We start from the raw sequence: 18,350 nt of genomic DNA, 5'->3' as shown, positions 1-18,350 counted from the left end.
CTACTTTGCCAATAAAGCTAATAAAGATGTTTCTTAAAATATTCAGATTTTATGCTTCAGATAGCATCAACTAGGCATCCCCGCGAGTATAACATTTTATTTGGGCTAGTGGGAAATCCTTATTTATTGTGAATGTCAAGCCATTATTAATAACTTGCATGAATGCTGAAGCGGGATAAACGGGATAATGCAATAAGGCCGGTTCCTCGCGTCAAGCTGCTACTGTATGCATCGAAATTGGTTTATAGCCTGACTCAGGGATGTCCATTTCCTGTAAGCCAAGAAGGCTATGATAAAGCTCATCACGAGCACGACGTAGGCTACCTTTTAAAATAAGGGGTCGGAAGGCGAATCGGGAAGACTGCGTTATTTTTAATTAGCCTAACAGGACTACTTGCAGTCCAGGTATATGCGCAACGGCAGGCCTGTGTACATGCCTCTCTGTCTTTCTGTCTCTGTGTGTGCGGGTGTGTGCGCGCACGCGCGTGAACGAGAAGAAAGAGCACTATGAATGAACGGAACGATACGCAACGGAATTTTTTTATTTTCAAAATCACGAGTCTGATTGTGTGGCGATAGGAATCCATTGTGTGGCGCTGCGCCACACAGTGGTCTATGTATGGGAAACCCTGTCTTGTTCGAATAGATAATAAATCCGAATTGTTATAATCTTTCAGAATGAGTGAGCTTTTTGTTATACTTGGAGATAAAGTGTTTACTAAGTACTGCCTTAAAAATTTGTTACATTTTTCGTTTACTAAATCCAGACCATCTATCTTTATTGTGTTTTCACCCCAAAACACAAGACATCACAATATTGTCTTTCTACTCCAAATATCAAGTATCAACCAAATGCATCATATTATAATAATGATGCCCACATTTGTAGTCTAATCACCTCATTTGGCGTTTTTCGGATCTGCTCTCCACAAACTAAACACACGGCTTTATCTCTGACTTCAGTAAATAAATACTTAGCAGTCCATGTTTTTTGTTGAAAGCCCTGCATTCGGCATCTACCTTTCTTCTTTTTGCGGACATTTTGGGGGCTAAAGTCTTCTTGTGACCTGCTCGCAACAACGTCGATTCGGTGTAGGTATCAGATCTTTTTTTAAATTATTATTTATTTATACAATACAACAACAAAACAGCAAGAACAAGTGAAAGACAAAGCGACAGACATTCCAAGACATGACAAAGGAATAAACAAACAAAAAAAAAGTAACATAAAATCACACCTCCTCTGAAAATATAATCTGAAAAGAAAACTTATCAAATACATATATACATGTAAGAAGGGGAAAAAAAGAATAAGGGGTTTATGAAAGGTTAATTTCTGCTATAAATGTGTACAGTTTATTTGCATGGGGATTGTTTATATATTTCAGACAATTTTGTAACAAGGACAGTTCATTCTTAAGAACAGGCCATGAAGGGGGGATTTGGCATATCGACACTTGTGTATGTAATATTTTGTAAAAATAATGAGATTATTCACCAAAAACTCAGTTTTCTTATCTTTAAGGATTAATCCCATTTGAATATTTTGAAAGGACCAGGAGCCAGTGTTTCTGGAGCTGGACAATATTAAATCATGGAGAGATTTCCACAAACTTTGGACAATTTCACATTTGTAAAACAGGTGCTCTGTCGTTTCCATATCTGTTTTGCAACTATAACAGTTTTCTACATCAAATTTAAATCTTCTTTTTATAAATTCATTTGAGGGATAAATGTTATTTATAGTTTTAAAATGAACTTCTTTACATTTTGGGGAAATTGGGAATTTTAAGTTTCTTGCAGTGTTTCCCACAGACCAGGTAGCAATTTGTGGTGCTCCACTGTGCCGATGAGGGAATCGTGCGCGGTGGTGTCGTGGCGGTCGGTGGAGTCGGTCATTGGGGTGTATGCAAAGTGTTTACAGCGGGCGGTGTTCAAACACACAGTATTTTTCTTCAGAGTCACCTGCTGGGACTATTTTTAAGCTACAAGAAGCATTTGACAGGCATGAAAATCTCTCACCTTTCAGCGAAATTCGCCGTTTTGAAGTCAAAAAGGGTGACCTACGCGAATCGTGTAGATCCGAGGAGATTTTTTTTTTTTTTAATTATCATATGATTGACTTAATACGCAAACCAAGCACTTCAGAAATCGGCCCTTTAAATAACACTTGGACGGTCAGTAAATCCTCCTGGCTGCTTCGCTGCCGAGAACCAATCATATGCCAAACTGCGTTCCATTATTCCAATCATGCGCACACTCTTCACGTGTACTTGGAGTGCATGGAGAGAGCCTGTGGTTGAATTGCAAAGCTGCGAGAATGAGAAGCAGGACATATCCACCTGGGGCCATTATTAAAAAATGTTCTGTTTCCGGTCCACCGGCCGGGTGAGTGCCGTTTGTGCGGGTGAAATTTTTTTTTTAACGCCGGTTTTTCGACATTTTTTTCGGGTTTGTAAATCTAAACTCGAACTTGACATTTACGCATTCCCAGAGCTTTCCACTAAGGCTCATACTGCCTCCGCCGAGTGTGCGCGCACACTACTGCCTCCGCCGAGTGCGCGCGCACACACACCGCATGTCGGGGCCGCGGATGAGTTCCTCTCCCCTGATCAACGAAGTCGGCGGGGAATTTGTGGTTATTATCGGTACAAACAGCGCGAATCACAACTTAAATGAGTGCGGTTCAGTTTGACATTATTGTCAGTCCGTTAGATAAACATTTAATTTTATTAAAATCGAAAATTAATATTTAGAGCCTGTGGGCTACAAAAATAGTCATTAAAGTAGCCGGCTGGACTTAATTGCGTGGCCGCAGCCGGTGCTTGTGGAAAGCCCTGTCGAATCAGCTCTGCGCATGCGCCACAAAAAAAATGGCAGCCACCATGAAGGAAGGAGATCCGGAGTTTTCAAACATTTGCTTAAGTGTGAAATCGCAAAATGGTATTCTAGCGAACAACAAAATAGTAAAGATTCAGAAAAACAAATCATTCAGTGATCATTTTAATAGTGTAATTTCATCCGAACTAGGCCTAACGGTCGATTTAGAACTACGAAAAGTCCGTGTGTCGGACATTTTAAGTACCTTTGTAAAAGTTTTGCAAAGGCAAGGCAAGGCAAGTTTATTTATATAGCACATTTCATACACAATGGCAGTTCAATGTGCTTTACAGAAGTAAAAACAAAACAGTAAACAATAGAGAAATAAAATTACATAAAATAATTTTATCTTTATTCTAAAATAATTAATTAAAAGAATTAAAAGAAAATAATAAGAATTAAACAACAGTAGAAATAAAATATTAAAATGCCAAAAAGAAAAAGGAGAAAAAGAAAGAGAAAGGGAAAAAAAAACTAGCAGAATAAAATAGAATAAAGTTAAAGTAAATTTAAAACATGCAGAGAAAGTAAAGATTATAAAAAATGTAAAAATATTAATTATTTAACAGAAAGCATCTGAAAACAACTTGGTCTTTAACCTAGATTTGAAGCTGCCAACAGCAGGAGCATTTTTAATGTCCTCTGGCAGTTGGTTCCATAGCTGTACTGCATAGTAGCTAAAAGCTGCTTCACCACACTTTGTTTTAACAACTGGTTTTAATAGTAAATTTTTCTGTTGCGATCTGGTAGATCTGATTGGGTTAGGTCGCTGCAACATATCAGAGAGGTAATTGGGCCCTGTACCATTTAGAGATTTGTACACCAGCAGCAATGCTTTAAAGTCAATTCTGTAGCTTACTGGAAGCCAGTGAAGGGACCTCAGAATTGGAGTAATGTGCTCTGTTCTTTTTGTTCGTGTGAGAACCCTAGCCGCTGCATTTTGAACCAGCTGAAGTCGTTTGATGGTCTTTTTTGGCAGGCCTGTGAAAAGGCCATTGCAGTAATCAACCCTACTAGAGATGAAGGCATGTATTAGTTTTTCCAGATCATGTTTTGACATAAGTCCTCTTAGTTTGGAAATGTTTTTTAGGTGATAAAATGCCGTTTTAGTGATTGCTTTCATGTGACTGTCAAAGTTTAGCTCGCTGTCAATGAAAACACCAAGATTTTTAACCATTTCTTTAGTTTTAATCCCTTTTGTGTCAAGAATATTGGTAATCCTGAGTCTTTCATCTTTTTTCCAAATAGAATTACTTCTGTTTTATCTGTGTTCAGCTGAAGAAAATTTTGTGACATCCAGCTATTGATTTGATCGATACACTGGTAGAGACATTCAAGGGGGGCATAATCATTTGGTGATAGAGCAAAATAAATTTGGGTATCATCTGCATAGCAGTGATACAAAATTGAATTTTTATTGATAATTTGCCCAAGTGGGAGCATATAAAGGTTGAAAAGTAATGGTCCAAGAATCGACCCCTGGGGGACACCACAGGTCAAGGGCATTGACGTTGAGGAACAATTTCCCAGGGTAACAAAGAAGCTTCTATCTTTTAAGTATGATTTTAACCAATTGATAACTTTACCAGTCAATCCAACCCAGTGTTCAAGTCGATATAGCAGTATGTTGTGATCAACAGTATCAAAAGCTGCACTGAGGTCCAGTAATACCAGGACCGATGTTTTGCCTGCATCAGTATTAAGACGTATGTCATTTATAACTTTAATCAGCGCTGTTTCAGTGCTATGATTGGCACGAAATCCTGACTGAAAATTATCAAAACGGCTGTTTGATATCAAGAAGGCAGTTAATTGATTGAAGACAATTTTTTCCAGGATTTTCCCGATGAATGGTAGATTTGATATTGGCCTGTAATTATTTAACACTGAAGGATCCAGATTATTTTTTTAAGAAGGGGCTTTACAACAGCTTTTTTTAGGGACACAGGAACAACACCAGTCTCCAAGGATGTATTTATAATTTGAAGCACATCTGTAATTATAAGATGAAGAACAGACTTAAAAAAGTTGGTGGGCAGAATGTCCAGTTCAGATGTTGAGGAACTGAGATTTTGTACAGTTTTTTCAAGAGTCTCATAATCAATTAAACAAAATTCTGACATTGTGTTAAAGTTATCTATCTGTGTCATTGGTGATTGAAGTTTTTCAATTTTTTGCAACTGAGATATATTATGAGAAATATTCTGCCGTATTTTATCAATTTTACCTTTGAAGAAGGATGCAAACTCATTGCATTTATTAACTGAGAGAAGTTCAGGTGCTAATTGTGGTGGGGGATTAGTTAGCTTCTCTACTGTTGAAAATAGCACACGGGCATTGTTCATATTCCTGCTGATGATATTGGAGAAGAAAGACTGTCTTGCTTTACGAATTTCATAATTATAATTACAAAGCATCTCTTTATGGATTTGATAATGGATGTGAAGTTTAGATTTGCGCCATTTTCTTTCAGTCTTTCTACATTCTCTCTTTAGCAGTTTAACAGCCGGGTACTGCTTCCATGGTGCTTTCTGCTTATCATTGACTCTTTTTATTTTGAATGGAGCAATATCATCCATAATTTGGGTCATATTTAAATTAAAAAATTCCAGTAAATCATCTACAGAGTCTGACATTTTGGTTGAGTTCTGAGAGAGAGCTTGCTTAAAAAGAGCACATGTGTTGTCGTTTATGACTCTCCTGCCTATAGTCGTTGAGCTATTCTGAATGTGAGGAGACATAGAAACTTCAAAGAAAACACAGAAATGATCAGATAAGGCCAGGTCAACAACAGTATAAGAAACAGTAAGACCCTTTGTGATAACGAGGTCAAGAGTATGACCACGAGAGTGGGTCGGCCCCTGTACATGTTGTACTAGGTTAAAGTTATCAATAATTGCAAATAGTTCTTTGGCATAAATGTTATCAGTATTATCTACATGCAAGTTAAAATCCCCAGATATAATAAGACAATCAAACTCTAAGCAAATGACTGATAACAATTCACCAAACTCTTCAAGAAAGACTTTGGCTGAATGTCTCGGAGGCCTGTAAATAGTTAATAATAATATGTTAGGAGAGCATGTAACAAGTGCACATAAGTGTTCAAAGGACATAAAATCACCAAGTGAGGATTGTTTACATTGAAAAGAGACTTTGAATATATTTGCGATCCCTCCACCTTTCCCTTGTCGGGTAACATTCAAAAAATTAAAATTTGGGGGAGCTGCTTCGATAAGGGTGGTAGCACTATTTGCTTGATCCAGCCAGGTTTCGGTTAGAAGCAAAAAATCAAGATTGTGTTTACAAATAAGATCATTAATTAAAAATGACTTGTTTAAAAGTGATCTAATGTTCAAAAGGGCTAGTTTTACAGTAATATTTGGTTGTGCACTCTGATGCTGTTTTAAAACAGGAAGGAGATTAGATTGGTTCACCCCCAGGGTTAAATGTGCTCTATGTTTTCTGTTTCTTATCAACACAGGAATAGTGTCAACATCGGATCCCTGCTTTTTTCTACATCCATTTGCAGGGACCCAGAGTACATCAAACAAGACTTTCTAAATGTTCCATTTGGTTTGAGGGTGAAAGGACTGGGGATGACGTGTATCTTTTGGATGGTGAAAAAGATTTGTAGCCAGCTGAAAGTCCTGGACAAACACAATTTTGATGAACTGGGTACACTGCTTGTCGCGACAAATTTGGACTAGAAAAAGAGAGTGTAGCCATAGGAAGCAATTTTTTCATGCTATTTGGGAAATCCATCCGAGGAGAAGTGGAGTCGTCTGTCCTTGAATGTTGGGAGGCCTGCAAGTCAGATGTTTGTGTGTCCTTGATGACGACTTGCAAAGATGATTGTTTAGGCTTTGTAACTATGTCAGTCTGCAACATCTTATCAACTGTTTTCCTCGGTGCTGGCTGAGAAAAGATTGCAAGTTTGTAGTGGTCTGCTAAGACTTTGGCTCCAATCCAGCTGAGTTCAGTGCTATTTGGCTTGTAGAATTCTTTGCGATTCCAAAAAAGATTAAAATTGTCTATGAAATTCATACCAAATGAAGAACAAGTTTTTCCAAGCCAGGTGTTAAGACTGAAGAGTCGAGAAAAAGCAAAACTTCCTCTCGCTGGGAGTGAGCCACTGATAAAAGATTGAATTCCAGTCTTATAGAGCTCAGAAAAAAGTTTTCTGAAATCATCTTGGACAAACAGCTGTTCTCTGAAAACATCGTTTGCTCCCACATGTACAACGATACGCTTAATCGTTTTATGCTCGGACATGAGTTTCAAAATGCTGTCTTTGGTTGTAGTCGGACATGAGTTTCAAAATGCTGTCAAATGTTGCAGTCAGCATTTAAAATGCTAACTTAAAGTTTTTGTACAAGTTTCAGTTGATTAAACTGTCATTTTATTAAATGTGTCTGCTTTTGTAATAAAAAAGTACTGAAAAAAAAGCAAACACAGCATTGCGATTTCTTATCCATCCATATATAATAAAAAAAATTAAAAATAAAAATCCCTCCCTCCCGACTGAAAATCTTTTTGCTCACCCGGTGGACAGGAAACGGATTTTTTTTAAAGGATGGCCTGGGACAAGGCAGACCAGAGCGTAACTTACACATTTACCTGCATTTACCAGCGGATTGAATTTGGTGAGTAATGGTTTCAATCGTTTTCATATTTTGTGCGGTATAACAAAGTTACTGCCGTTCGCTACAGCTTGCGTTGAACACTGCCAGAGCTAGCCGAAGCTCTGGTGAAAATAATAGCTCCCGTTTGCCAGATATTAAGTTAGCTTAAAGCTTGTGTAGTTAACGGTAACATAAAAGAAGAAACACAAACTTCTTTCTATTATCTCTGTAATTGGTATTTCAGGGACGTGTGAGGTTAATATTCACGTGAGGGTCTGAAAAGGCTGAAGGTGAAGTGGTAAACTCTAAAACTTGTTAGCCTATGCTTTGGCCCATGCTTGAAGCCTTTTGTGACAAAATAAAAACTTGTGAACCCTGGTCTTTTTTACAGTCCACTGTTTTACACTGTTATTTATTGATTCATTAAAACGTAATGGTTTTGAGCCATCTAAAATAGCGAAAGCGGGCGTCTCGCATTTACTGCTCGGGCTCCATCCATTGACAAGACGGGGCGTCAATTTTTTTCAGCGCGAAATTAGAGAGAAGACAACAGGGAAGAGTGTGTCACGAAAGGCTTGCTGTGTGTTTAGACCAAAAGCCACTAAAGCTGTTGTGTAAATCGTTATGTTGATATTATTTTTAGTCGCTGCTGTAGCTTTTGTCACCATTCTAAGTCAGCTAGCCTACTTCTAGCCATTAAAGCTTTAGTAGTTTCTGGTGTGAACACATAGACCGTGAGCCAGGGCCTCAAAATATGGAAACCGTTACCGAAAAAGTGGCAAAGGCTACCATACCTTTTCTGAAAGCTTGGATTCTCAGCTTTTCAGTGATGTATGATGGCCATCTGACAAGAGTAGCTGTTTTGAGTTATCACACATAATGTAAACTAAGGTTGAGAAAATATTGCGTATAAATCAAGCAGAACACTGTATTCATTTTGTAATGTAAATTCCATGAAAGTTGGGACCTGATATAAATTATATGTGGTGGACATGTATTAAGGACCCTTTGAAATGTCTCAAAATGCTGAATAACAACTTTTTCTAAAAATGTTTTACCTCAGACTTTCAACTCGACATGTCAACAAATTAGAATCGTATACTACTGTTTTGGGGCGGCACGGTGGTGTAGTGGTTAGCGCTGTCGCCTCACAGCAAGAAGGTCTGGGTTCGAGCCCCGTGGCCGGCGAGGGCCTTTCTGTGCGGAGTTTCCATGTTCTCCCCGTGTCCGCGTGGGTTTCCTCCGGGTGCTCCGGTTTCCCCCACAGTCCAAAGACATGCAGGTTAGGTTAACTGGTGACTCTAAATTGACTGTAGGTGTGAGTGTGAATGGTTGTCTGTGTCTATGTGTCAGCCCTGTGATGACCTGGCGACTTGTCCAGGGTGTACCCTGCCTTTCGCCCGTAGTCAGCTGGGATAGGCTCTAGCTTGCCTGCGACCCTGTAGAACAGGATAAAGCGGCTACAGATAATGAGATGAGACTACTGTTTTGTCTTTGAAAAAATGCCATGTCTGTTATCAAACTGAAAATCCCCCCTCCAAATCAGATAATATGGGTAAATGGTACATTTTCTGAATCCTCAGGGTCATGCCAGTATTTCAGTGTTTGGATTTTGTTTTTCTGGTGCTCCCTGGTGCCACAGAATTAAAAGACAAAGGATGACTTAGGTGGAAATGGAAGGAAAATGTGTGTGATTAAAAGTTTGAAGAGCTCCAGGGTTGGCTGTACTCATCTAAAATGCTCATAAAAGGATTTAAATGAAAGCTCAGAGTCTCCCCTTTAAAATGATGCCAAACATAACAAAATAAAATATTCCAATATGTCCAATATAGATTTCGGCAATATCAGTGTTCCGCTTGATTTATACACAATATTTTCTCAACCTTAGTTTACATTATGTGTGATAACTCAAAACAGCTACTCCTGTCAGATGGCCGTCATACATCATTGAAAAGCTGAGACTCCAAGCTTTCAGAAAAGGTATGGTAGCCTTTGCCACTTTTTCGGTAACGACCAACCCCTCTAGGTCACGGACTAACAGTAGAGAGTGGTTTACAGTTGATACTGATGTACCACTTGCACTAATACAAACATTATCCTTAGAATGAGTGTGTTAGGGGAAGAGGATGCTGCAGCTGTTAAGCTGGATGCAGGCATTAAATGCAGCTGGAAGTGGGCCTGGCTTAAGCTGGAGGGCAAGGTATCTGTGAAGGGACAAGAGGTGTCCTTTCATGTTGGGGATTTCTTTAAGAAAATTGACAGAGAGGGATTGGCCAGGTGTGTCCTCTGCCACAAGGACATAAATTATGCAAACAAGGGCAGCCATGCTTTGATTGCTCACGTCCAAACTGCGATACATCAGTGTACCAGAAGTATTTCCTCCGCACCACCAACGCCCGTCGCCCGACAATACCCCACCCCCGCGCGTGCGCACCCTTCTCACCTTTTCAACCCCTGACCCATTTTCATGCCTGATTTGAGATTATTCAGTTCAATCTAAATTATTTTAAGTTCTTTAAGAGAAGACAGCTAAAACAATTTTTACCAGAACCCTGCCTGGTTTCATTCCTCGACCCAACTTTACATTACAGGGCAGGCCATTAGTTTGCTGGGCTTGATGTTGGTGGAAAACCTGTCTTTTAAATTTATGGAAATTACTCACCAAAATTGAAGTTAAAGTTTAGTTTTTACCTTAGTTTTTTTGCCTTTTTGGTGGCAATCTTTCAATCATTCTTTAGTTGACATTCAAGGAATAAATTACAAAAATGAAGCTGGAGGTTTGTCTCATCTCATTATCTCTAGCTGCTTTATCCTTCTACAGGGTCGCAGGCAAGCTGGAGCCTATCCCAGCTGACTACGGGCGAAAGGCGGGGTACACCCTGGACAAGTCTCCAGGTCATCACAGGGCTGACACATAGACACAGACAACCATTCACACCTACAGTCAATTTAGAGTCACCAGTTAACCTAACCTGCATGTCTTTGGACTGTGGGGGAAACCGGAGCACCCGGAGGAAACCCACGCGGACACAGGGAGAACATGCAAACTCCACACAGAAAGGCCCTCGCCGGCCCCGGGGCTCGAACCCAGGACCTTCTTGCTGTGAGGCAACAGCGCTAACCACTACACCACCGTGCTGCCGCTGGAGGTTTGTATTTTAAAATATTGAACTCAACACTTACCTCAACCAATACTAAAATGAAATAAATAGTATAATGTAACAACAAAATAATAATAAAATAAAATATCATAATTAGATGTAAGAAACCGTGCAAACGGCGCGCTTTTCGGCGCATTCTGCTTTTTCCCCGGCATTTTGGGCTACTTGTGTAATTCGTGCAGATCCAAAGAGTGTTTTTTTTTATGGGGGGGGTTGCTCTCCGGTAATCCACTCTGGTAGTAATGATAGACCAGAGTACTGTGCAGACCATACAATGTTTGGTTCCCCCTGGTGGATATATGGAACCATTGACAGCAGAGATAGTAAGATTGACAGTGTAGCTGTTGGCTGCTATTATAATATTCAACAGCGTTCCGTTACAAACTGCTAGCTGCTACACTGTCAGTGGATGGAACCGACGGCTGGGCAATCTGGTTGCTAAGGAACGTGACTCCCGGGCTTTTCCTCAGATAGGTGTGTTCATTTATCAACTTGCTGAATTTCATCTAGTAGTGTGTATTTCTTTGGAGCCTCGGTGACTGGGAGTAAACGATCAGCGTTGAAGTGGAAGTCATTTACTCGTCTACAATCAAAGCGTAAGTGTTAAAATAATTGTTCATATATATATATATATATATATATATATATATACCAGGTATGGTCCACTTCTGCAATTTTGGATCTGAGGTTTATTCCAGTACCATCACAGCTTCAATGATATTGGGCACTATAGGTCTGTATTTGGGTGCAACATGGTGGCTCGGGGAGCATTAGAACAGTTGGCGGTGGCACAGTCGTGTAGTGGTTAACGCTGTCACCTCACAGCCAGCATGTTCTGGGTTTGAGCCCAGTGGCTGATGGGGGCCTTTCTGTGTGGAGTATGCATGTTCTTCCTGTGCCTGTGTGGGTTTCCTCTGGGTGCTCTGTTTTCCCCTGAAGACATGCAGGTTAGGTTAATTGGTGGGTCTAAATTGACTGTAGGTGTGAATGGTTGTTTGTCTTTATGTGTTAGCCCTGTGATGATCTGGTGACTTGTCCAGGGTGTGCCCTGCCTCTCGCCCATAGTCAGCTGGAATAGGCCCCACCTTGCTTGCGACCCTGTACAAGATAAGTGGTTACAGATAATGGATGGATGGAAAGCATAATTGGCTGTGCCCCTAGAACCAAATCAGAGTGATAACTGCCCATCAATGTTTAACTCACTTGGTCTGCTCACATGGTGTGATGGACCATCCATTGTACCCTCTGTTGCCAGATTGGATTGTGTGGGTTGGGCTGTGAACGAGCTCAAGTTCTGATCAGATCCTGTGCACTTTAAATGAAAAACACCTGAGTCAGTCCGCTCAGAATGAAATAGTGGTCAACTGGTGAATTCTCACTATGGACTTTCTGGAAAAGCAGTTAGCTAATGACTGTATTATTTAGTGGTGAATTAGAGAAGAGAAAATGCAAAGAAAAAGACCATCTATCTGTCTATCATACCCTAACAATGGCTACTACCTTCCTGGATCCTTCGGTAATTGCTATGTTTTGGAGTGGTTTTGAGTGATTCAAGCAACTAAAGATACCTTTTAGAGTTTATGAAATTAAAGTTACTTTCAAAATGAAGCACAATTAGATGAATTGAAAAAGGAGCACTGATTTTTACGAGATTCATTAGCGCTTCTCTTTGAGGCAATCTCATGCGTGTATTTGAATTTCCTGCGTCCTGCAATCAGTTGAGTTACTGTATTTCAATGGCACATCCAGATACAAGGAATCGATTGACATTTTGCAAAACAACCAGAGAAGCTCTTGTTTTGCAGAACATTTCCCTCAACAGAAAAAGGCTTCCCCTGTCCTGACAACAACAGGACCTGTAAAGGAGAGAACTGGCCAGTACAGGGATTGAACCTGTGACCTTGGTGTTATTAGCACCACACTCTAACCAACTGGCCAAAGAAAAAAAATGTCATGGCTGCTGAGGTGCTTCACTAAATAGTGACGAGGCAGTGACTTGGCCTTGAACAGATGTCTTTTCTCTTGATTATTGTTTTGAAGCCCACAGTTCGACCCACTCACATACAGTATTTACACAGGGGGATGAAAATCCCGACATCCAGTCTCAAAAACGTATTCTATCTACTGAGCAAAGTCAGCATGGATAGCTTTAACAATGTGAAAGAAGGATGCACACCTACTTCCCTTCTTCAACATGGTGGTCCAAAAGCCACCATGTGCTCTGAAGAACCACTTCTCACCAACCTCGACCCAATTGCTCACACTGAACAATAAAGCAACATCTGCTTCCTGAAACATGCGTCAAAAGAAGGAGAAGCAGGCCAAGGATCCCATGTCAGGAAATTAGTTAGTTTTAAAAGACTGATCGATAATGAGGGCATTCTTCATGTTCCTCTTCCAAACGTCTTTGTACCTCAGTTTCTGTCCTTGTTTCTGTCAGCCTCTTTCCTAGGCTCAGTTCTCCGTAGAAAACGGCTTCGGGTAGTCGCGTGTCAAGCGTGCGCCAGACGTGTCCAGCCCAACGAAGTTGGGAGGCTGTGATAAGTGTTTCCACGCTTACTGTTTTGGCTCGCCTGAGGACTTCTACATCGGGGACCTTGTCCTGCCATCTTATTTTGAGGATTTGATGCAGGTGTCGCAGTTGTAGCCTGGTCAGATACTTGAAGTGTTTACCGTAGAGCCTCATACATTCGTTGGCGTAAAGCAGAGGTGATAAGACTGCGGCGTTGTATACTTTCAACTTGCTGGTTCTCTTGATGTCATGGCGAGACCATAGTTGCTTTTGTATAGCACCGAAGGCTTTGGTGGCAGCTTGAATCTGGCGGTCTACCTCCAAGTCTGATGAGTTGATGTTGTGCATCTGCTTAATGCCTATAATGTAATATAATGGAATGTGATCTCAAAAACAAATTTCTGCTTGCTGCATACATTTCACAAGGGCCAGAGGCTGTATCCGACTGCATGGAAGAAGCCATGAGTTAAACCCTGTAGGGCATGCTGAAATAGCTCGGTAGGGAGAACGCAAGACTGAAGGTCCCTGATTCATTCCCGGGTATCGGGATTGGTGGTTTGTGTACACCTTTGACCAAGTGGGTGCTAAATTTTTTGCCAGAGCGAGGTGAGTTATATGGCAGTAATTTGATGGTAAAAACAATCTTGCAGCTGTGTCTTGGTTCCATGGTGTAATGGTTAGCACTCTGGACTCTGAATCCAGTGGTTTGAGTTCAACTCTCAGTGGAACCTCTGAAGCTGCTCTTTGCACCTCTTTAAATAATGTATTTCACCTGAAGGCTGCTTTTGAGGAAGCTTGCATATCCCAAACCCTTTGTTTCCATCAACATGGAACAAGTTCTCTTCAAGATACCATATATATACATATTTTTTAACTTTGTCTCTCGTAACCTAGCCTCCTTCATCTAACCATATTAGCCATGACCTATCCTTGGGGTAAAAAACGCCTGAAAAACGTAATGTTATTTGAGGAGTTGCATGATGACTGTCTATGTTCTCAACGTAGTGTCTACACGGGTTAAAGACTATTGTTTTTTGTTCCTAGATAATATTTAGGTGCCGTAATACCGTTCTATACGTGCAAGAATTGGTCTTATTAAAGCTTGTGGCTGTCTGACTTAGTTAAAATGCTAACCGTTAGCACCCAACTAGCTGCTATTTTAGAACATCGAGTGATCAAATGGTAATGTGTAACCCATGTGTGTGTTATGAGTTCGTGGTGCATACATCCAAGGCACTACACAAACTTCAGGAAGTGGCAAAGAAAAGGAAGAAAAAGGAGTAAAGATGGACTGACTTTGGGGTGGGGAACTGAAGATGGATTGGGAACTGAATTAATAAATAATAGTAATTAATAAATGTTCTGTTTTGTTGAAACTGTTGTCTGACTGATATTGTGTGTGTGTGTGTGGGGTCCGCGTCGCCACGCTACCTCACTCTTTGTTGACCATGGTTGTGTTTGCATCCCTGTAACACCAAGGCAACTAACAATAATCAAAACGCATTACCCTAATTGGTGCAAAGCCTGCATGCCCTATCAGAACATTTAATTCTGCGTGGCTTCCTGAAAAAAAACTCAAGTGCCCTATCGTAAGGGAAGTAATTGGGTTCGGGACCATTTATGGAGATTCGTAAGCAGGCTGCCAGGTGTTCCCCTTGGAGCCTATTCCTGAGGTCTGTTTTAATCTATGGATAAAAAGTACATTTTCTTTATCATCAAAGCACTAAAAATTTCTATTACATCAAAAAAATATACAAAGGAATACTGAATTTCTATGTGCTTGCCCTATTCATAGCTGAGAAATCCCGCTCGCAATTCTACTTTGCCAGTAAAGCTAATAAAGATGTTTCTTAAAATATTCAGATTTTATGCTTCAGATAGCATCAACTAGGCATCCCCGCGAGTATAACATTTTATTTGGGCTAGTGGGAAATCCTTATTTATTGTGAATGTCAAGCCATTATTAATAACTTGCATGAATGCTGAAGCGGGATAAACGGGATAATGCAATAAGGCCGGTTCCTCGCGTCAAGCTGCTACTGTATGCATCGAAATTGGTTTATAGCCTGACTCAGGGATGTCCGTTTCCTGTAAGCCAAGAAGGCTATGATAAAGCTCATCACGAGCATGACGTAGGCTACCTTTTAAAATAAGGGGTCGGAAGGCGAATCGGGAAGGCTGCGTTATTTTTAATTAGCCTAACAGGACTACTTGCAGTCCAGGTATATGCGCAACGGCAGGCCTGTGTACATGCCTCTCTGTCTTTCTGTCTCTGTGTGTGCGGGTGTGTGCGCGCACGCGCGTGAACGAGAAGAAAGAGCACTATGAATGAACGGAATGATACGCAACGGAATTTTTTTATTTTCAAAATCGCGAGTCTGATTGTGTGGCGATAGGAATCCATTGTGTGGCGCTGCGCCACACAATGGTCTATGTATGGGAAACCCTGTCTTGTTCGAATAGATAATAAATCAGAATTGTTATAATCTTTCAGAATGAGTGAGCTTTTTGTTATACTTGGAGATAAAGTGTTTACTAAGTACTGCCTTAAAAATTTGTTACATTTTTCGTTTACTAAATCCAGACCATCTATCTTTACTTTGTGTAAATTTGGAGTTGGTATGTTCAAAATATTATTCTTAAACAATTGGATAAAGGCTCTTGGGATATTTTGTGTGACTTTCCTATAGGTCTCACTGGAGCAACTCATACTATATTTCGCATTAAAATCATTTAGCTCAAGAATGTTTCCATTTCCATCCAAAATATGCATAACAGACCAAATTTGTTTTGCCATCCAGTCTTCCATTAACATAGACCTCCTCTGACTCAATATCACCCTATTATTCCACAATGGCACATTATGGGGGCTAAAATTATGTTTGAACATCATTTTCCAATATAACAGAGCCTGTTGGTGAAATTGAGAGAGTTTTTTGGGCAGTTTGGATATTTCAAAATCACATACTAATTGAAACTCAATACCTCCAACTTTGTTGAAAACAAGAGAAGGCAGCGAGAACCATATCTCATCATTTCTTAAGAAGGAACAGATCCATTTGATCTTTAACATTCCATTCATAATTTCAAAGTCAATTGCTTTTATGCCACCATCCTCATAGTCCTTTATCAAATCTCCATTTCTGATGTAGTGATGTTTATTTTTCCATATGAAATTAAAATGAGTTCTATTCATCTCATTATCTCTAGCCACTTTATCCTTCTACAGGGTCACAGGCAAGCTGGAGCCTATCCCAGCTGACTATGGGAGAAAGGCAGGGTACACCCTGGACAAGCCACCAGGTCATCACAGGGCTGACACATAGACACAGACAACCATTCACACTCACGGTCAATTTAGAGTCACCAGTTAACCTAACCTGCATGTCTTTGGGGGAAACCAGAGCACCCGGAGGAAACCCACACGGACACAACATGCAAACTCCACACAGAAAGGCCCTCACCGGCCACGGGGCTCGAACCCGGACCTTCTTGCTGTGAGGCGACAGCGCTACCCACTACACCACCGTGCCTCCCGAGTTCTATTCATTTCTTTTACAATTCTTGGTGGGATAGCTAAGGAGTACGCTGGATAGATTAATCTAGATAATGATTCAACCTTGGTTAATATTGTTCTACCAAACAGTGTTAAATCCCTTTGCAGCCAATTATTTAAAGGTTTTTTTTGCATATATCAAATCAAATCAAGTTTATTTGTATAGCGCTTTTAACAATAAACATTGTCGCAAAGCAGCTTTACAGAATTTGAACGACTTAAAACATGAGCTAATTTTATCCCTAATCTATCCCTAATGAGCAAGCCTGTGGCGACGGTGGCAAGGAAAAACTCCCTCAGACGACATGAGGAAGAAACCTCGAGAGGAACCAGACTCAAAAGGGAACCCATCCTCATTTGGGCAACAACAGACAGCCTGACTATAATATTACAGTTTTTCTCAATTGGTTTGGCTCATTTCTTGAAACTGAGATGACATTCTCAAAATAACATGGACAAATCCCCAAACCCACTTGCAATTTCTCACAACAGATTGGCATTTCTCATTGCTTTCATCAAATTGCAAATCCTTTGTACATGTCTCAAGTGTCTAGTGCATCCTTGCAAATGGTTATGTACAAGTGGCCCACAGTTAACACAATCATCCCACATTTAGCACAACTTCCAGATGAATAGATGTTCGTAATCCATCCCAATTAGCTGTTTCTCAATGTAATGGTCATTCCCTCCAAAACATGTCAGAACAATTTCATCGTATAAGTCATCATATGCAGAATAGTCTGCTCAATTGTCAAAATTAGTCAAGGACATAATACAATATAGTATATATATTTTTGGATGATTTTGGAAGATTTTTGGAATAAATACATGGCAGTCAGGTGAATAAGTGACAGGTGAATTCAGGTTTTGACTAATGATGGAGGAGTTTCCCACATCACAGATGACCAATCCAACAGTTTGTGGAGTTACCTGGCAGGTGTTGTGTATGACTGTGACTGCTGCCATACATGTATACTGTATATAGAGCTTGGCCTGGTGCCAGTACTATTTGCAGAGTGAACATGGAGGAACCTCAACAAGGACAACTTCCAGCTGGAGGAAGGGGAAGAGGAAGAGAAGGAGGAGGAAGGAGAGGAAGAGGAGGAGGGGTGCGGATGCATGGTGGTGGAGTAGGGGGAAGAGGGCGAGGAGTGCATAGGCATCACACTGTCCCTGATGAAATTCGAGCCACCATTATTGACCATGTAGTCAATCATGGCATAACCGTGGCAGAGGCAGGGCGCCGAGTGCAGCCTAACGTGCCACGCTCTACAGTCTCCTCCATCATACAACCCTTTCGCAGGGAAAACAGGTATGCACTCAGGCAGTGATGGAATTACAATTTTTTCTAGGAAAGCTGTGTGTGTGTGTGCACGCCTGCACGTGTGCGCATGTGTGTAGGCCCATACTGCAAAATCGTATGATGCAGTGTTGCGTATATAAAGTGACAATGAAAATACTACAGTAAATTGGACAAAATAAAGTAAATTACAGTTGCAGTTTAGAGTAGTATTGCAGTGCAAATTGTCATGTCTGTGTCTATCTGCAGAATTGGGCGACAGCCTCCTTTGGGCGGTAGACGGAGATTGCTCACAGATCCCCAGGAACAAGCCATC

The 18,350-nt window shown here is 40.6% G+C and overlaps 1 non-coding gene across 1 annotated transcript; it reads left to right on the top strand.

Moving 5' to 3' along the window:
- The first annotated feature begins 13,837 nt into the window (after positions 1-13,837).
- trnaq-cug (transfer RNA glutamine (anticodon CUG)) lies at positions 13,838-13,909 on the top strand. Its single transcript has one exon. It is a non-coding gene; the product is annotated as a tRNA-Gln (tRNA).
- The last annotated feature ends 4,441 nt before the right edge of the window (positions 13,910-18,350 follow it).

This window comes from Neoarius graeffei, chromosome 3 (genome assembly GCF_027579695.1).
Source record: "Neoarius graeffei isolate fNeoGra1 chromosome 3, fNeoGra1.pri, whole genome shotgun sequence".
Classification (NCBI taxonomy): Eukaryota; Metazoa; Chordata; class Actinopteri; order Siluriformes; family Ariidae; genus Neoarius; species Neoarius graeffei.
The sequence above is the reverse complement of the archived record's forward strand: the minus strand, read 5'-3'. Positions and strand labels throughout refer to the sequence as shown.